The sequence below is a fragment of the Capra hircus genome, chromosome 9 (assembly GCF_001704415.2).
Source record: "Capra hircus breed San Clemente chromosome 9, ASM170441v1, whole genome shotgun sequence".
NCBI classification, from domain to species: domain Eukaryota; kingdom Metazoa; phylum Chordata; class Mammalia; order Artiodactyla; family Bovidae; genus Capra; species Capra hircus.
Window position 1 is genome coordinate 50300545 of NC_030816.1, and position 18678 is coordinate 50319222.

Consider the following 18678-nt stretch of genomic DNA (forward strand, 5'->3'; position numbering starts at 1 on the left):
ACCATGTGATTCCTGGCCTCATAAGAGTTGAATAAGCCCATATCTTCTCAAAGCATGAAGCAATTTTTTCGTTCATTGTGAACCACATTCCTCTGTTTGTATAACTCAAGATCTTTCTGCTTTGCTGTTTAGTTGTCAAGACTGTTCCTTGAAAAGGAAGACTGTGCTTGTAATGGGAATTTAAACAGGGCATTTATATAGTTTCAACACAGTCTGTAGGATTATAGTTAACTGGCTGTCTAGACAAGTTGTTGCAGTTTTGATGACACTTTGATGATGTGTTGGGCTTAACTGAAAACCACTAGACCATTCAGGTATGACCTAAATCAAATCCCTTATGACGATACAGTGGAAGTGAGAAATAGGTTTAAGGGACTAGATCTGATGGAGTGCCTGATGAACTATGGGTGGAACTATGATGAACTATGGATGGAACTATGATAAACTATGGATGGAGGTTCATGACATTGTACAGGAGACAGGAATCAAGACCAACCCAAGAAAAAGAAATGCAAAAAAGCAAAATAGCTGTCTGAAGAGGCCTTACACATAGCTGTGAAAAGACGGGAAGTGAAAAGCAAAGGAGAAAAGGAAAGATATAAGCATCTGAATGCAGAGTTCCAAAGAATAGCAAGGAGAGATAAGAAAGCCTTCCTCTGCGATCAATGCAAAGAAATAGAGGAAAAGAGTAGAATGGGAAAGACTAGAGATCTTTTCAAGAAAATCAGAGATACCAAGGGAACATTTCATGCAAAGATGTGCACAATAAAGGACAGAAATTGCAGGGACCTAAGAGAGACAGAACATAGTAAGAAGAAGTGGCAAGAATACACAGAAGAACTGTACAAAAAAGATCTTCATGACCCAGATAATCACGATGGTGTGATCACTCACCTAGAGCCAGACATCCTGGAATGTGAAGTCAAGTCGGCCTTAGGAAGCATCACTATGAACAAAGCTAGTGGACATGATGGAATTCCAGTTGAGCTATTTCAAATCCTAAAAGAAGACGCTGTGAAAGTGCTGCATTCAATATGCCAGCAAATTTGGAAAACTCAGCAGTGGCCACAGGACTGGAAAATGTCCGTTTTCATTCCAATCCCAAAGAGAGGCAATGCCAAAGAATGCTCAAACTACCGCACAATTGCACTCACCTCACACATGAATGAAAGGGTAACAGGCAGGAAGGCCAGGGTCTCCAAACAGAGGAAATAGGCTGCAAGTGTCAGACATTTTTATCTCTCTTACGCTGCAGGAGGAAACAAACTAGCGATATATTTTCCTTCTCTATACAAATTTAAAAGGAAGTTTCTCTTAAAATACTGTGTTGCCATAATGACACCTGATTTCACCTTAAGTTAACTATTCTCAAACCTTGAGTTAACCAATGCATTTTTCTTATGGAAATGTTTGTCTTAAGCTATGTTAATGTACTATGCATTTACCCCAGACTCTGTCTTCAAGTCTGTTCCGCCTAATGACTCAGAACCTACTTGACAAACCATTATGTTATACTCAGATATTGTTCCCCTAATTTATGTAAATAAAACTATTTGTATGGTAATCTGCCCTTCTACAAGATTCAAGTCAATTGTTTTATGGCCCAGGTTGAATCTTCTGGTGCCAAGATTATCCCAAAATACATTTTATGGATGAGGGGCCTGGTGCCATTTTGAGTTTTGAGATATTCCTTTCTTTCATTAACAGATGGCTAGTAACTATATAACATCCAGCTGAAGACTAGCAGAGGGGTGCTCTTTCTGCCCCCTTCTGATGCCTATGTCAGAAGCTTTCTCTATCTTCTTTATACTTTAATAAAAGTTTATTACACAAAAGCTCTGAGCAATCAAGCCTCGTCTTTGGCCCTGGAATGAATTCTTCTCCTCCAGAGGCCAAGAATCTCGGCGTCTTTTTGTGGATCAACAACAACCTTTCACTAGTAAAGTAATGCTTAAAATACTCCAAACCAGGCTTCAGCAATACGTGAACCATGAACTTCCAGATATTCAGGCTGGTTTTAGAAAAGGTAGAGGAACCAGAGATCAAATTACCAACATCTGTTGGATCATTGATAAAGCAAGAGAGTTCCAGAAATACATCTACTTCTGCTTTATTGACTATGCCAAAGCCTTTGACTGTGTGGATCACAATAAACGTTGGAAAATTCTTCAAGAGATGGGAATACCAGACCACCTGACCTGCCTCTTGAGAAACCTATATGCAGGTCAGGAAGCAACATTTAGAACTGGACATGAAACAACAGTCTGGTTCCAAATAGGAAAAGGAGCACGTCAAGGCTGGAGAAGGCAATGCACCCCACTCCAGTACTCTTGCCTAGAAAATCCCATGGATGGAAGAGCCTGGTAGGCTGTGATCCATGGGGTCTCGAAGAGTCGGACACGACTGAGCGACCTCACTTTCACTTTTCTCTTTCATGCATTGGAGAAGGAAATGGCAACCCACTCCAGTGTTCTTGCCTGGAGAATCCCAGGGACAGAGGAGCCTGGTGGGCTGCCGTCTATGGGCTCGCACAGAGTTGGACACGACTGAAGCAACTTAGCAGCAGCAGCAGCAGCAGCAAGGCTGTATATTTTCACCCTGCTTATTTAACTTATATGCAGAGTACATCATGAGACATGCTAGGCTGGATGAAGCACAAGCTGAAATCAAGATTTCAGGGAAAGACATCAATAACCTCAGATATGCAGATGACACCACCCTTATGGCAGAAAGTGAAGAACTAAAGAGCCTCTTGATGAAAGTGAAAGAGGAGAGTGAAAAAGTTGGCTTAAAGCTCAACATTCAGAAAACTAAGATCATGGCATCCAGTCCCATCACTTCATGGGAAATGGAAGGGGAAACAGTGGAAACAGTGGCTGACTTTATTTTTGGTGGCTCCAAAATCACTGAGGATGGTGACTGCAGCCATGAAATTAAAAGACACTTACTCCTTGGAAGGAAAGTTATGACCAACCTAGATAGCATATTCAAAAGCAGAGGCATTACTTTGCCAACAAAAGTCCATCTAGTCAAGGCTATGGTTTTTCTAGTAGTCATGTATGGATGTGAGAGTTGGACTATAAAGAAGGTTGAGCACCGAAGAATTGATGCTTTTGAACTGTGGTGTTGGAGAAGACTCTTGAGAGTCCCTTGGACTGTAAGGAGATCCAACTAGTCCATCGTAAAGGAGATCAGTCCTGGGTGTTCATTGGAAGGACTGATGTTGAAGCTGAAACTCCAATCCTTTGGCCACCTGATGTGAAGAGCTTACTCATGTGAAAAGACCCTGATTCTGAGAAAGATTGAAGGCAGGAGGAGAAGGGGACGACAGAGGATGAAATGGTTGGATGACATCCCTGACTCAATGGACATGGGTTTGGGTTGACTCCGGGAGATGGTGATGGACAGGGAGGCCTGGCGTGCTGTGGTTGATGGGGTCGCAAAGAGTCAGACCCAACTGAACGGCTGAACTGAACTGAGCTGAACTGAACACCTCTTGTACTTAGGTTTTGAATCATCGTGTAATGAAGGACTGGGCCAATTAATGAAAACATACTGGCTGTATCAGTAATAAATATTAGAATCACATGACGCAATGAGGACCTAACTTCTCTGTTGCTGAATGAGTCACCCAGCGCTTATGCCTGTTGTAAGGATTTAAATTAATTTCAGCAAGCAGTACTCACTGCCTTTAAAGCCTTTTGTAGATGACGCAATGGCTCCCAAGGGTAAATGATACAAACTTCCTGTCCTCTAGCACCTCACAATTTAGTGGAGGAGCAGCACACATAATTCATTAGAACAGAAGGTCCTGAGTATTTTATTAAAATATCTGCTTAAACAAAATGAATCCATACCATTGCTTATAAAGCCTAAGTGCTCATCTAGCTATTCGACTATTTGGACAACAATTTCTATAATGTTCCTTTATCATTTGAGAGACTTCCTAGGTTTGGGGGACTCCTGGGTGAAGAAGACACAAACCCTATTTCCATGATTGGGAGAGAGAGATGCAGACAAACATGGAGGGAAGGGTGATAACACACCTATAGAGGGGACACAGTGAAAGGAGTGACCACCTCCTTCTGGGCATGAGCGGGAAGTAGGAAGAAGCAAAAGACTTCAGCTGGTGTAAGGGGGGCTCGCCAGATGGCAGGAAATAGAGAGACACTGTGGGTGGATGGAACAGCTGAGTCTTTATACCCACCTTAAATGGGTGCTTCAGGGTTCGTCAGTCTCATTTTACATTTAGAGTTTCCTCAGGAGACATAGTCTTGATTTGATTTCTCAACTTTCTACAATTATTGAAGCAAAATTTTCAGACTCTTTGTGTGTGAAAACAAAATTACCTAGGCATTGGGATGACCATGACAATAAGAATTGAAATAATGTTTAGGGTAACATGTAGATAATACATAACTTTGGGTATCACCCTTATTTTTTTCACTTCAGATTGCTTTAATCACACTAAAATGTTTGATAAATTTTATGTACGAGTTGTGATATTAAGTTAGAGAACCAAATTTTATGAATGTTTGGAAGTTTCATTTCAGAGTCAAAGCCTTATTTGAAACTGCCTCCTTCCTTCTTAGTGAAATCTTTTATATATTGTAATCTTCTGGAAATAGTCATTAAATGGCACAGTCAATCACTATCACTCGTTCTTATTTTTTCCTGGAAAGATATACTCCTTTTAAAACAGAAAAACCAAGGCCAGTTAAAATAATTCTATTTTTAAAGTGTGGTTGTGATAGATTTTTTTTTTTTTTTTAAGCAGAGGGTTGGTTCTGAGTATAGAGATGTAAGCCATAACAAGGCAAAAGACACACAAGTGATAGTGTAAATTATAATACTTACGAATTATTTATTAAATGTTCAGCTTTACCTTCATTTCTTTTAAAAAAATATGGACAGAGAAATCAAAGGAATGTATTATGTGGCCTTTTTATTATTGTAAAGATTATTAATCGTAGTGGAGAAGGTGATGGCACCCCACTCCAGTGCTCTTGCCTGAAAATCCCATGGACAGAGGGAGCCTGGTAGGCTGCGGTCCACGGGGTCCGAAGAGTCGGACACGACTGATCGACTTCCCTTTCACCTTTCACTTTTCACTTTCATGCACTGGAGAAGGAAATGGCAGCCCACTCTAGCGTTCTTGCCTGGAGAATCCCAGGGATGGGGGAGCCTGGTGGGCTGCCGTCTATGGGGTCACACAGAGTCGGACACGACTGAAGTGACTTAGCAGCAGCAGCAGCAGCAGCAGCAGCATTTAATGAGTGCTTACTCTCTCTAAACAAATCACTGAGGTAGGTACTATTATTATATTTATTTTACAGTTGAGGGAGCTGAAGCCCAGAAATGTTAAGCCCTATGCCTAAGGTCACCCAGCTTGTATGGAAAATAATTGAAATTTGAGCCCAGATTGTTCAGTGTCAGTCACTCAGTTGGTTCCAAATCTTCGTGACCCCATGGATTGTAGCCCACTAGGCTCCTCTACCCATAGAATTCTCCAGGCAAGATTACTGGAGTGGGTAGAAGTGGGTTGCCATTGTCTTCTTCAGGGGATCTCCCAAGAGGTAAGGCTGATGGAGAATCTGCCATCTGGTATCTGTAGCATCTGTAACCTGTAGACCTCTTGGTCCATGTGTCAGGGGAGGAGCATCAGAGGATTACAGGATGGCTCTTCAGTGCTTCTTCCTGGCAGTGATGAAAGCCACTTCTACTTGCAGCCTATGGTCTAGACCTAGTGCTGTGCCCCCTTCTAACAGCAGAAGTGTGGGAGATGTGGGGGAGCCAAGGATACCTGATGCATAGCTCATGTCTCTGCCACAGCTACTCTCACTGCAAATGTCTTTCAAAGTTTTAAATAACAGAAACCATTGAATAAGGGAAATTTCAAGCAGGAAGCCAGGAGAGAACCTGTACTGGATATGCAAAATTTCTGGGCAACCTCAGTGCAATCAATGTCTTCACTCATCTGCCCCCCAACTGGAGTGGTGCTCCTTTCTCTGGTGGATGTTTAAGACTGTGGGTTACATTTACTTCTCCATTAAAGGTTTTCTGGCACCTTCTGGACTCCACTGGATATATGGAAACTTGGAATGACTGAGATCCTCTCTTGGCTTTGCCTCCTCTGGTCATTCTTCTCTTCCCACTGAGGTTAGTCCTGCCTTGAAGAAGACTCACTGTCATAGTAAAGCACTTGCTTTTTTGCTTAACTCTGTGAGTACACTAAAACAATGAAACTATCTCCAAAACTTTCAGAGGGAATAAGAAATGCTACTTATTTCATTTTTTCTACAATTTCATTTCCTCCACTCCCAGATTATATTCTATGATCGTTGTTTTCTTCAAAGGTCCTTTTAAAAATCTACCCATTGATGATCCATCTATCCATCCATCCATTCATAAAGTTCTTACTAGGTATCCTTCTACTGAATTAGACTCCTTTGCATCACTTTTGATCCTTCATTTCATTAAACACTTTTCTTCTGGAAATTACCTTATGGCATTGTGTCAGCCCCAGTCATTTCCTCAAGGAGCAAACAGCTTGTCCTATGATTGACACCAGTGCACTCAGTTCATTGGATTTCTCTTAGGAACTTGACCATGATCAATATTTGACGGACTTTCAGATTCCTACAGATGCAGAGAGAATATGTCATAGGAATCTCAAGGATTCTTTTAAGGTAGCAAATATCAAACAGAATCCTTGATTCAAAATCTTTTTGTTCCTTTTAACGTGTTGCTGGATTATGATTCCACCCTCTTCCAACAACACAATACACATGGACATCACCAGATGGTCAATACCGAAATAAGATTGATGATATTCTTTGCAGACAAAGGTGGAGAAGCTCTATACAGTCAGTAAAAACAAGACTAGAAGCTGACTGTGGCTCAAATCATGAACTCCTTATTGCAAAATTCAGACTTAAATATGTATGGAAAACCACTAGGCCATTCAGGTATGATCTAAATCAAATGCCTTATGATTATGCAGTGGAAAGAAAGAAAGTGAAATCGCTCAGTCGTGTCCGACTCTTTGCAACCCCATGGACTGTAGCCTACCAAGCTCCTCCATCCATGGGATTTTCCAGGCAAGAGTACTGGAGTGAGTTGTCATTTCCTTCTCCAGGGGATCTTTCCGACCCAGGTATCAAACCTGGGTCTCCAGCATTGCAGGCAGATGCTCTACCATCTGAGCCACCAGGGAAGCCCCTATACAGTGGAAGTGACAAACAGATTAAAGGGACAGAGGTTCATAACATTGCATAGGAGACAATGATCAAAATCATTCCTAAGAAAAAGAAATGCAAATAGGCAAAAGGGTTGTCTGAGTAGGCCTTACGAATAGCTGAGAAAAGAAAAGAAAAGAAGTGAAAGACAAAGGAGAAGAGGAAAGATATACCCATCTGAATGCAGAGTTCCAAAGAATAGCAAGGAGAGATAAGAAAACCTTCCTAAGTGATCAATGCAAAGAAATAGAGGAAAACAATAGAATGGGAAAGACTAGAGATCTCTTCAAGAAAACTGAGGAGGATAAGTACTAGCGCTTCTCTAAATGTTTGATAGAATTTGACTGTGAAGCCACCTAGTCCTGGACTTTTGTTTGTTGGAAGATTTTAAATTACAGTTTCAATTTAACTACTTGTAGTTGATTTGTTTATATTTTCTAATTCTTTCTGGCTTAGTCTTGGAAAGTTGTTCCTTTCCAAGAATTTGTCCATTTCTTCCAGGTTATCCATTTTCTTGGCTTATAGTTGCTTGTAGTAGCCTTTTATGATCCTTTGTATTTCTGTGGTTGTTGGGGGCCAGTGTGAGGAATCCCGCCTGTGACAAGGTCATGCGGAAGGAAGCCTGACAAAACACAAGGACGTGATCAAGCTTCAGGGGTTCCCCCTGGAATTTCCTGAGCATCCAGCCCCCCCAAAATAAGAATCTGCCTGCTTTTTCACTCTTCTGATATTCTCTGGAAAAAGTCAAATCAGGGCTTTAGTCTTCTGCATTTGAAAGGGATGTTTAAGCTCAAACCCCCTCTGATAGCTCTCTAGCTTGCCTAACAGGTTCCCCCGACCTCTTTCAGCTTGTGAATTGCTTACAGCCCCCAACCACAAGAGGCACAAAGCTTAAAACATCTTAAAGATACAGAGCCTTTTCTAAAGAGCTAAAAATCATATTGGTGACTGGTTTTCACTGTTGACTCAATGATTGCTGCCAGACCTCCATATTCTTTATCTTTTAGGCCCCTGGGAGGATGTTAATCAATGTAAACAGGATATGGAAAAAGATATATAGTAGTTTTGATGTTAGCAACACTAGACTTTTGAGTTAATTACTCTTCTTTTGTTGTAAATCACTGTACTCCTTTCACTTGTTATAAATTGCTATATCTTTGCTATGTAAGAATGTAACTTTATTTAGTGTTTTCTGAGAGTGGCACCAGACTTTGGAAAGATCAACACAAATAAGCCTTCTGGTTGACAAACCCTTATCAGAAAAAAGGCTGTAAAATGTTAACTGGCTCTTTTGGCCAGAAGATGATGTAAATTACATAAGACTTGTGTATACAACTAGGTAGGCAGAGAGAAAAGCCTGGTTTTGATAAGAGTCTGGGCTGCTAACACTGCATAATTTTGTATTACCCATTGATCTCTATGTACAATCAAAAAGGTATAAAAGGCCTTTCTAGACAATAGAGGCCGGGACCAGTTGCTGGACTGGTTTCCCCTGTGTCTCCTCTTTACTCTAATTTCAGGCTGAATTCCCATCTGGGGAGGGGTGGCTCACCATGTCTACTTACTTGTCCTGGCTTTTAAGACCCGCACGAAAGGGAGCCTAAGGCAGGGCACCCTTAGATATTCAAGGGGGCGGGGGTGACCCAACGTAGATGGTGCAAGCTCCTTGTCTGGAACTTTACTGGCCTTCCCCGTAAGTCAAGTTATTCAGCCTTCTTTCTCCACTTAATTTTCCTACTACACTATTTCTCCCTGATCTAATCTTATATTTCTATATTAATAAACAAATAAGTTTTCCTCGCTGACTCCGTCCACCCTTCGAATTCCCTGGATCCACCGGTGCTGGGCCCGGCATGTGGTGTCAGTTGTAATTTCTCCTTTTTCACTTCTAAGAGTGTGTAAAATAGATAGCTAGTGAGAAGCTACTGTACAGGATAGGAAGGTCAGCTTGTGCTCTGTGATGACCTAGATGGGTGGGATGGAGTGGGGTGGGGGTGGGTGGCAGGGAGGGAGGTCCAAGAGGGAGAGAGGGGATATATATATATAAACAACTGATTCACTTTGTAGTACAGCAGAAACTAACAGAGCATTGTAAAGCAACTAAACTCCAACAACAAAAAAATAAAATCATCGTTATGCAACATAGTACAAGTAAAAATCTCAGCCATAAAGCTCACCTTCTGAAATATGAGAGATGGAAAAGAGGTTAGACCAGACACATATCCTAGAAAATATTTTTTTGGTGAAAGTTACACACAACTAAAATAAATGCCATAATATAAGCACACCTATTGCTTCAGTTATGGATTTGTTGCACTGTGGTACTCTTGCCAGGCTAAGCTGAACATTTCAACTAGATCAGCCTTGGGCACACCTGAGACCTTTGGTTCTCAGCCTGGATTTTAATGGCCTCTGAAGCACCAAAACGGTATAATTGAGGATATATTTAGGCCTCAAGGTGGGGATTATTGGTGCTCTGAACCAAACCTGTATAGTAAGGAGGATAGGTTTAAGAGACAAAGGGCGACTTTGTGCATAAGACAGCCTTTGTGCTTTAAGGAATATGGAGAAAATCCTTTTTCCTAAGACACTCCTCTGGCTCTTCAGACAATGTCACTAGTAGGCTCTCTCAGTCATAGCAGCGGCAATTCCATTAATTAGGGATTCACTTATGTTAACAACAATCTTTTTTAAGATACAATTACTTCAGGATGGCAATTGTTAATTTACAAATCTGTGCAAAATTTCTTAATCAGATTGCTTTTCTCCTTAACACCTGGCTGAGATAAGTGTTTCTAAAGGAAATAGACGATGAGTTGAAATTTGGTGGTGTTGCAGGGTGGAAGGGGGCAGAAGGTAGAAACCGAAGGAAAAAAGTTCATTCAAAACGTATTTTTCTAACTATAAATATACTTCTTACCAGGGCAGGCTCAAGCCAGATCACACTTGTTGGCTCTATGACTTGGCAAGTGGCTTCAATCCCAGTGATGTCATCAATAGGAGTTCAGTTCAGTTCAGTCACTCATACATGTCCAACTCTTTGCGACCCCATGGACTGCAGCACACCAGGCTCCCCTGTCCATCACCAACTCCTGGAGATGCTCAAACTCATGCCCATTGAGTCGGTAATGCCATTTAACCATCTCATCCTCTGTCGTCCCCTCCTCCTCCTGCCTTCAATCTTTCCCAGCTTCAGGGTCTTTTCCAGTGAGTCAGTTCTTCGCATGAGGTGGCCAAAGTATTGGAGTTTCAGCTTCAGCATCAGTTCTTCCAGTGAATAGTCAGGACTGATTTCCTTTAGGATGGACTCATTGGATCTGCTTGCAGTCCAAGGGACTCTCAAGAGTCTTCTCCAACATCACAGTTCAAAAGCATCAATTCTTTGGTGCTCAGCTTTCTTTATAGTCCAACACTCACATGCATACATGATTACTGGAAAAACCATAGTTTTGACTAGAAGGACCTTTGTTGGCAAAGAAATGTCTCTGCTTTTTAATATGCTGTCTAGTTTGGTCATAGCTTTTCTTCCAAGGAGCAAGAGTCTTTAATTTCATGGCTGCAGTCACTATCTGCAGTGATTTTGGAGTCCCCAAAAGTAAAGTCTGTCATTGTTTCCCCATCTATTTGCCATGAAGTGATGGGACCAAATGCCATGATCTTCATTTTTTGAATGTTGAGTTTTAAGCCAGCTTTTAAACTCTCCTCTTTCACTTTCATCAGGAGGTTCTTTAGTTCTTCACTTTCTGCCATAAGGGTGTTGTCATCTGCATATCCGAGGTTATTGATATTTTCCCCTGAAATCTTTATTCCAGCTTGTGCTTCATCCAGCCTGGCATTTTGCATGATGTACTCTGCATATAAGTTAAATAAACAGGATGACAATATACAGCCTTGACGTATTCCTTTCCCAGTTTCAAACCAGTCTGTTGTCCCATGTCTGATACTAACCGTTGCTTCTTGACCTGCATACACATTTCTCAGGAGGCAGGTAAGGTGGTCTGGTATTCCCGTCTCTTGAACAGTTTTCCAGAGCTTGTTGTGATCTACACAGTCAAAGGCTTTAGCATAGTCAATAAAGCAGAAGTAGATGTTTTTCTGGAACTCTCTTGCTTTTTCTATGATCCAGCAGATATTGGCAATTTGATCTCTGGTTCCTCTGCCTTTTCTAAATCCAGCTTTTACATCTGGAAGTCCTCGGTTCACATACTGTTGAAGTCTCACTTGGAGAATTTTGAGCATTACTTTGCTAGCGTGTAAGATAAGTGCAATTGTGCCATAATTTGAACATTCTTTGACATTGCCTTTCTTTGGGGTTGAAATGAAAACTGACCTTTTCCAGTCCTGTGGCCATTGCTGAGTTTTCCAAATTTGCTGGCATATTGAGTGCAACACTTTCACAGCTCATCTTTTAGGATTTGAAATCGCTCATGTGGAATTACATCACCTCCACTAGCTTTGTTCATAGTGACACTTCCTAAGGCCCACTTGACTTTGGACTCCAGGATGTCTGGCTCTAGGTTGATGATCACACCATTTTGATTATCTGGCTCATTAAGATCTTTTTTGTATAGTTCTTCTGTGTATTCTTGCCACCTCTTCTTAATATCTTCTGCTTCTGTTAAGTCCATACTGTTTCTGTCCTTAATTGTGCCCATCTTTGCCTGAAATGTTCCCTTGGTATCTCTAATTTTCTAGAAGAGATCTCTAGTCTTTCCCCTTCTATTGTTATCCTCTGTTTTTTTGCATTGATCACTTAGGAGGGCTTTCTTATCTGTCCTTGCTATTCTTTGGAACTCTGCATTCAAATGGGTATATCTTTCCTTTTCTCCTTTGCCTGTAGCTTTTCTTCTTTTCTCAGCTATTTGTAAGGCCTCCTCAAACAGCCATTTTGCCTTTTGCATTTCTTTCTCTTGGGGATGATTTTGATCATTGCCTCCTATACAGTGTCATGAACCTTTGTCCATAGTTCTTCAGGCACTCTCTCTAACAGATCTAATCCCTTAAATCTATTTGTCACTTCCACTGTAGACTCGTAAGGCATTTAATTTAGGTCATACCTGTATGGTCTAGTATTTTTCCCTACTTTCTTCAGTTTAAGTCTGAATTTTGCAATAAGGTGTTCATGATCTGAGCCAAACTCCTGGTCTTGTTTTTGCTGACTGTGTAGAGCTTCTCCATCTTTGTCTGCAAAAAATAAAATCAATCTGATTTTTGTATTGACAACCATCAGAGTGCTCAAGCAAAACCTTTGGTGCACCAGGACCCAGAGGCCCAACAGAGACTGAGCCAGACCTGCTTTGAATGTTTGAGTGTCTCCTGAGGAGCCACGTGTCAGCAGTTGCCTTCTGCAGGGACAGGGGCTCTGGCTGCAGCAGACCTGGGTCACTCAGCATGTGACATAAGCCCTCTTGGAAGAGGTTGCCATTAGCCCCACCATAGAGCTGCTGAGCAGATAAGAACCCCCACAGAATTTGACTTTGGAAGCCAGTGGGATTTGATTACACAACTTCCACAGAACTTGGGAAACAGATTCTAGGAGAGCACAAACAAAACCTTGTGCACACCAGGAGCCAGGAGAAAGGAGCAGTGTCCCCACAAGAGGCTGAGTCAGTAATAGGAGGATTATAGTAATATTGGATTGGCCAAAAGTTTGAAAACCCAAATGAACTTTTTGGTCAACCCAGTACTTACCATAAATTAATGCATGGAAAGAGCTTAGTATACAAGTATACAAGAAACATGCAATAAACATTAGGTATTTTGAACAATGTAGAATATTCAAAAGAAAACAAGCTGCCCAAAGTTCCATAGCATATCTCCAGGTCATCATACTTTAAAACTGTTAATGTCATGGCCAATTTCTGTCCAGTATATTTATAGCTCATATACAAATGCACATATAAACTAACATTATGCTGTTACTTATATCTTAGTGTTCCGTTTTTTTTTGTTGTTGTTGTTGTATTAGTTTCTAAGCATTTTAAGGAGGGCTTCATGGAGGAGGTAACCAGTAAATCTATGTGTATTTCCACAGTCAGATTTGAAAGGAGTTTCCGGTCTAGGGGTACAGTGTAAGCAAAAGCATAAGGCAGGAAGGCTAGGAAGAAGTGATGGTGCTAATGTAGAGTAGGAGGGATTAGGAGGTGGCGACGCTGAGGGAGAGCTTGGGTCTGATTATGGGACCAAGTGCACTTCCTCTTAAGAAGAGGATGAGGTTGGAGGCAGGCTTAGGGGGACCTGTTAGACAGAGTGAAGGACTACAATTAGGCCTCAGCTATTCCTATAAGGATAAACAGGAAACTGTGGATATAAGAGGCAGCATGGAGAAAGAATTGACAAAATATACTGATTCGTTAGGGGCTGTGGGAAGAGGGAAGAAGTAAAGATGGCTCTGAGATCATCACCGAGCACTCAGCTGAGCTCCTTGTGCTATACAGCAGGTTCCTGCTAGGTAGCCATTTTACACATGGTCGTATATACACGTCAGTCCCTCCCAATTCATTCCACTCCTCTTCCCACCCTCCAACCCTGTTCCTAAATTTGGTTCCCTATTCTGCACATCCATTCTCTAGATCTGTGTCTTTTTTCCTGCCCTGCAAATAGGTTCATCTGTATCACCTTTCTAGATTCTGTATGCTGCTGCTACTGCTGCTGATAAGTCGCGTCCAACTCTGTGCGACCCCATAGACGGCAGCCCACCAGGCTCCCCTGTCCCTGGGATTCTCCAGGCAAGAACACTGGAGTGGGTTGCCATTTCCTTCTCCAATGCATGAAAGTGAAAAGTGAAAGTCAGGTCGCTCAGTCGTGTCCGACTAGTAGAGACCACACGGACTGGAGCCTACCAGGCTCCTCTGTCCATGGGATTTTCCAGGCAAGAGTACTGGAGTGGGGTGCCATTGCCTTCTCCAAGATTCTGTATACATGTGTTAATATACAATATTTTTCTCTTTCTTACCTACTCCACTCTGTATGACAGACTCTACATCCATCCACATCTCTACAAGTGACTCAGTTTTGTTCCTTGATAGGTAGGATGGGGTGATGGGAGGGACTTCCATGAGGGAGGGATGTATGTATTCATATGCTGATTCACTGCATGGTAGAGTAGAAAGTAATACAACATTGCAAAACAACTATATCCTAATATATAAAAAAGATGGCTCTGAGAATTCTATAAAGCATGACTAGTAGGGGTTGTGGTAGCCAGTCCTTTGAAAGAAGAGTTTTAGAAGATTCATGAGAAGTTGTAAATAGAGACCATATTACAGGGTTAAGAGCACATAACTAAGATGTTCAGGAAATAGGCATAGACAACTATTTTAAGGGCTTATTGTCAAAGAAGACATAACATGGAAGGGTAATGTAAAGGAGGAATGCACTGGGAATGAGTATTTTGTTTGTTTGCTTCTGGTTTATGTTTATTTCTTCCTGAGAGACAAGGGAGACTTCTGTTCCATGGGGAGGGGACACATGAAGTGCAGGGCAATAAGACAGGTGTATGGGAAAGAATGGGATCCCAGGTGGAAGAATCTGCCTTGGAAAAGAAGTGATTCTCACCTTCATTTGAAGGTTTGCTTAGAAAATTATTCACAGAAAAGTGGGTGGGATTTGGAGAGAAATTTCCATGGAAGGAACTGAAGGAGATCAGGTCATTGGCTAAGGTAGAAGCCAAGCATGGTTCTGGAGATTTTCATAGGATGGAAATGATTCTGAAAAACCATGGGGGAAAAGATAAGCTAAGGTTGAGAATGAACAAAGAAAGATATGCAGGAGCATTGAGGCTTATCTTATTTACTGAGAAGAGTGATAGGCCAGTTTTGAACCAGATATAACATTAAATCAACATGCTATACAAATGCTTTAGTTTTATAAGCCTAATACTAGTTGTTGATGGCCTCTTCTTTCTTTGGCAGCAGCAAGGGAAGATATAAATCTTTGTTAAAGTGATGTGTTAATTAAGTTTTCCTTAAAATTCTTGCTGTGATGAGGGAGGCAGAAAGAAGAGGTCTTTTATGTCTCTCTCAGGAAGTGGTCATAAAGCGTCCATTTGTCCATTGCTTTTCAGTTTAGAAAATATATTCACTCTTATAACCTCAGAAGCTAAAAAAGATAGCAAGGGATAACAAATCTAGACTATAAATCACACTGGAAAAATATTTCCAAAGGAGAGAATCTCTTCATGCTGAGACTGGAAATGAACCGCCATTTCTAGTAAAGGTGTGTAGGAAAGAACATTAATATTCAAGAGCAGCTCAGAGTTCTTGTAAGACCTTGATAAAGATATCTTAGGCATATGTTCTTGGAGTTTGATACTTTGCCAGTGAATATAATATTTCTTTTATATTATATTCATAATCATATTTATGATATTTATATCATAAATTTCTCAAATTTATGTAGGCTGCTCAGAAGCCTTTGGGCTACTTGAAATTTCAATTAGAGTTTTCAGATATTACAGCAATAATTATTTCTTAAGCAGCTTTGAAGATTTTTTTTTCCTAAGAATGGTGATGAGTTTTTATAAATCAGGCCAAACTTATGTGTACATATTTTGAAACATGTGTTTAACATTTAGAGCAGGCTGTTGGTTCTTAAGTCAAGGCAGAATCACTAATCACTCTTAGGGTTCTGAAGGATTGGCTTTGGCGTTGATGTTGTCATAAAAAGCTGAGTTAACATCACTGTGGAGGGCTCTTTAGGACCTCTATTCTAGTTTATGGGCTTCCCTGGTGGCTCAGATGGTAAAGAATCCACCTGCAATGCAGGAGACCCTGGTTTGATCCCTGGGTCAGGAAGATGCCCTGGAGAAGGAAATGGCTATACACTCCAGTATTCTTGCCTCGAGAATCTCATGACTAGAAGAGCCTGGTGGACTATAGTCCCTGAAGTTCCGAAAAATTGGACATGACTGAGTGACTAACCACACACACACTCTAGTGTATAATGCTGCTCCTCCACATTTGAACCTTGGGAATGTGGTTTGTTGGATTTTTCATGTGTGGAAGTATTGTTTACAATAATCACTTTATGTTTTATATCCTTTACAGTTGTATACACTCCTTTTGCTCCTCACAAATCCCTATGAACTGTGCAGGGCAAGGCAATGCCTTTTTTTTTTTTTTTTTTCAACAACAAGAAAATAAAGCTACAGTGAAGATGGTCTTCTCAGGGTCTCACTGCTAGTCAGTTTGGAAGCTGGCTGCAGTAGTTGGGGCACATGGGCTCAGTAGTTGCAGTTCTTGAGTTCCAGAACACAGGCTTAGTCATTGTGACCCACGGGCTTAGTTGCTCTGCAGTGTGGGATCTTCCTGGACCAGGGACTGAACCGGTGTCCCCTGCATTGGCAGGAGGCTTCTTATCTACTGTATCACCAGGCAAGTCCTGCCTTTTTTAGAAATTTATTTATTTTGGGGGTTTTATTCTTAAATCAAATTTTTTTAAATTCAAGTATAGCTGGCTTACCTCTGACATCTGCTTTTAACTCTTTAATCTGATAATTTGATGCCTATTTATCACAGGGCTTGATGCCAGAGATTGCTAATCTTATTTATATCAGAACCATATAGGATTTCCATTTTTCTATGTCTAAAATGGTTGACTATTGGAAATATCATGTATTTCTACCCAATATAGGTAACCAAGTCCTGTGTGGACATAGTGTAGCCTTTGGAGTCAGACTGGCCTAGGCTAGAAGCCCAGCTCTGCTCCACATCAGAATTGCTACCTGTGTAACATTATTTAGCTTTCCTAAGCTTTTGCTTCTTCATCTTTATTTTAAATTTTTTGAAAATTTTTGGCTGTGCTAGGTCTTTGTTGCAGCTCAGGCTTTCTCTAGTTACAGCTCAAGGGCTTAGTTGTCCTAAGGCATATGGATCTTAGTTCCTGGACCAGGAATCCAACCTTCGTCTCCTGCATTGGAAGGCAGATTCTTAACCCTTAGACCACCAGGAAAGTCCCACTTCCTCATCCTTAAAAAAAGGCTTGACAGCGTTACCTATTTTAGAGGTCTTTATGAAGATCACATAGTACAATGTTTGCAAAAAACCTGTTTCAGTGCATGGTATATGCTAAATAGATCACTGCAAATATTATTTTCAATAAGGGTTAGCAAATAGTACTAAAAACAAGTAAGGGTTCAAAAGGGAAAATATAATGGGCATTTTAATCATTTATAGTATCTTTAGCATTGTACTTTGAGATAAGAAATAACTTGCCATTCTTTTTTTTCTTTTTAAAAAAATTATTTATTTTAATTGGAGGCTAATTACTTTACAATATTGCAGTGTTTTTTTCCATACACTGACATGAATCAGCCATGGGTGTACATGTGTTCCCCATCCTGAACCCCCCCTCCCACCTCCCTCCCCATCCCATCCCTTAGGGTCATCCCTGTGCACCAGCCCTGAGCACCCTGTCTCATGCATTGAACCTGGACTGGTGATCTGTTTCACATATAATATACATGTTTCAGTGCTATTCTTTCAAATCATCCCACCCTCACCTTCTCCCACAGAGTCCAAAAGACTGTTCTATACATCTGCCATTCTTTTTTAATTCTCTGTGTTGTTGTTGTACAGTCGCTAAGTAATGTTCAACTCTTTGGGACCCCATGGATTGCAGCATGCTAGGCTTCCCTGTCATTTACTATCTCGGGAGTTTTCTCAAACTCATGTCCATCAAGTTGGTGATTCTATCCAATCATCTCATCCTCTGTCACCTCCTTCTTCTTCTGTATGTGCTGTCTTTTAATTCACTGATTACTTGGGATGTAGGCAAGGAAAGGAGCATTATTAATCATTTTATTTTCTTCCTTTTACATCTATGTATTTTCTTACTTTCTATAATAAACAAATTGAGCTGTTACAATAGGTATGAAGTTATAAAATAAAAACTGGTTCAAGCATTAAATGATAAAATGTCAAGAATTGGAAAAAGGAGCAACTTCCTAAAAAATCAGTAGTCAGATGAACAGAAGTGTTTGACGTTTAAAGCAAAGTACATATACCTCAGGGACATTTTTGCAAGTCCAGTGGTTAAGACTCTGCCCTTCTACTGTAGGGGGTGCAATTTCAATCTTTGGTCATGTAATTAAGATCACTCATGTTGAGAGATGTGGCCAAAATAATATACACATACCTCTTCCTTCTACTCACTTTCACTTATTTGCCCAGTTATACATTTACTCATTCATTCAAAAAATTATATTTAATTGTTCACTATGTTTCCTGAACTGAGAAGGGATGAAAAGATGGAATTCTTAATTCATTACTGTTTATTGATGATTTATCTTTTTATCAGAGTGTGGAAATACCAAGGGGATTCCCCCATCTTAGGCAGCCAGATGCACATACTCTCTATATATATGTGAGCTCACTGAAACGGATCAGGGCACAGAAACTCAGCTTCAAGCAAATAGTAGATTTTGTTTATCATATGCTAA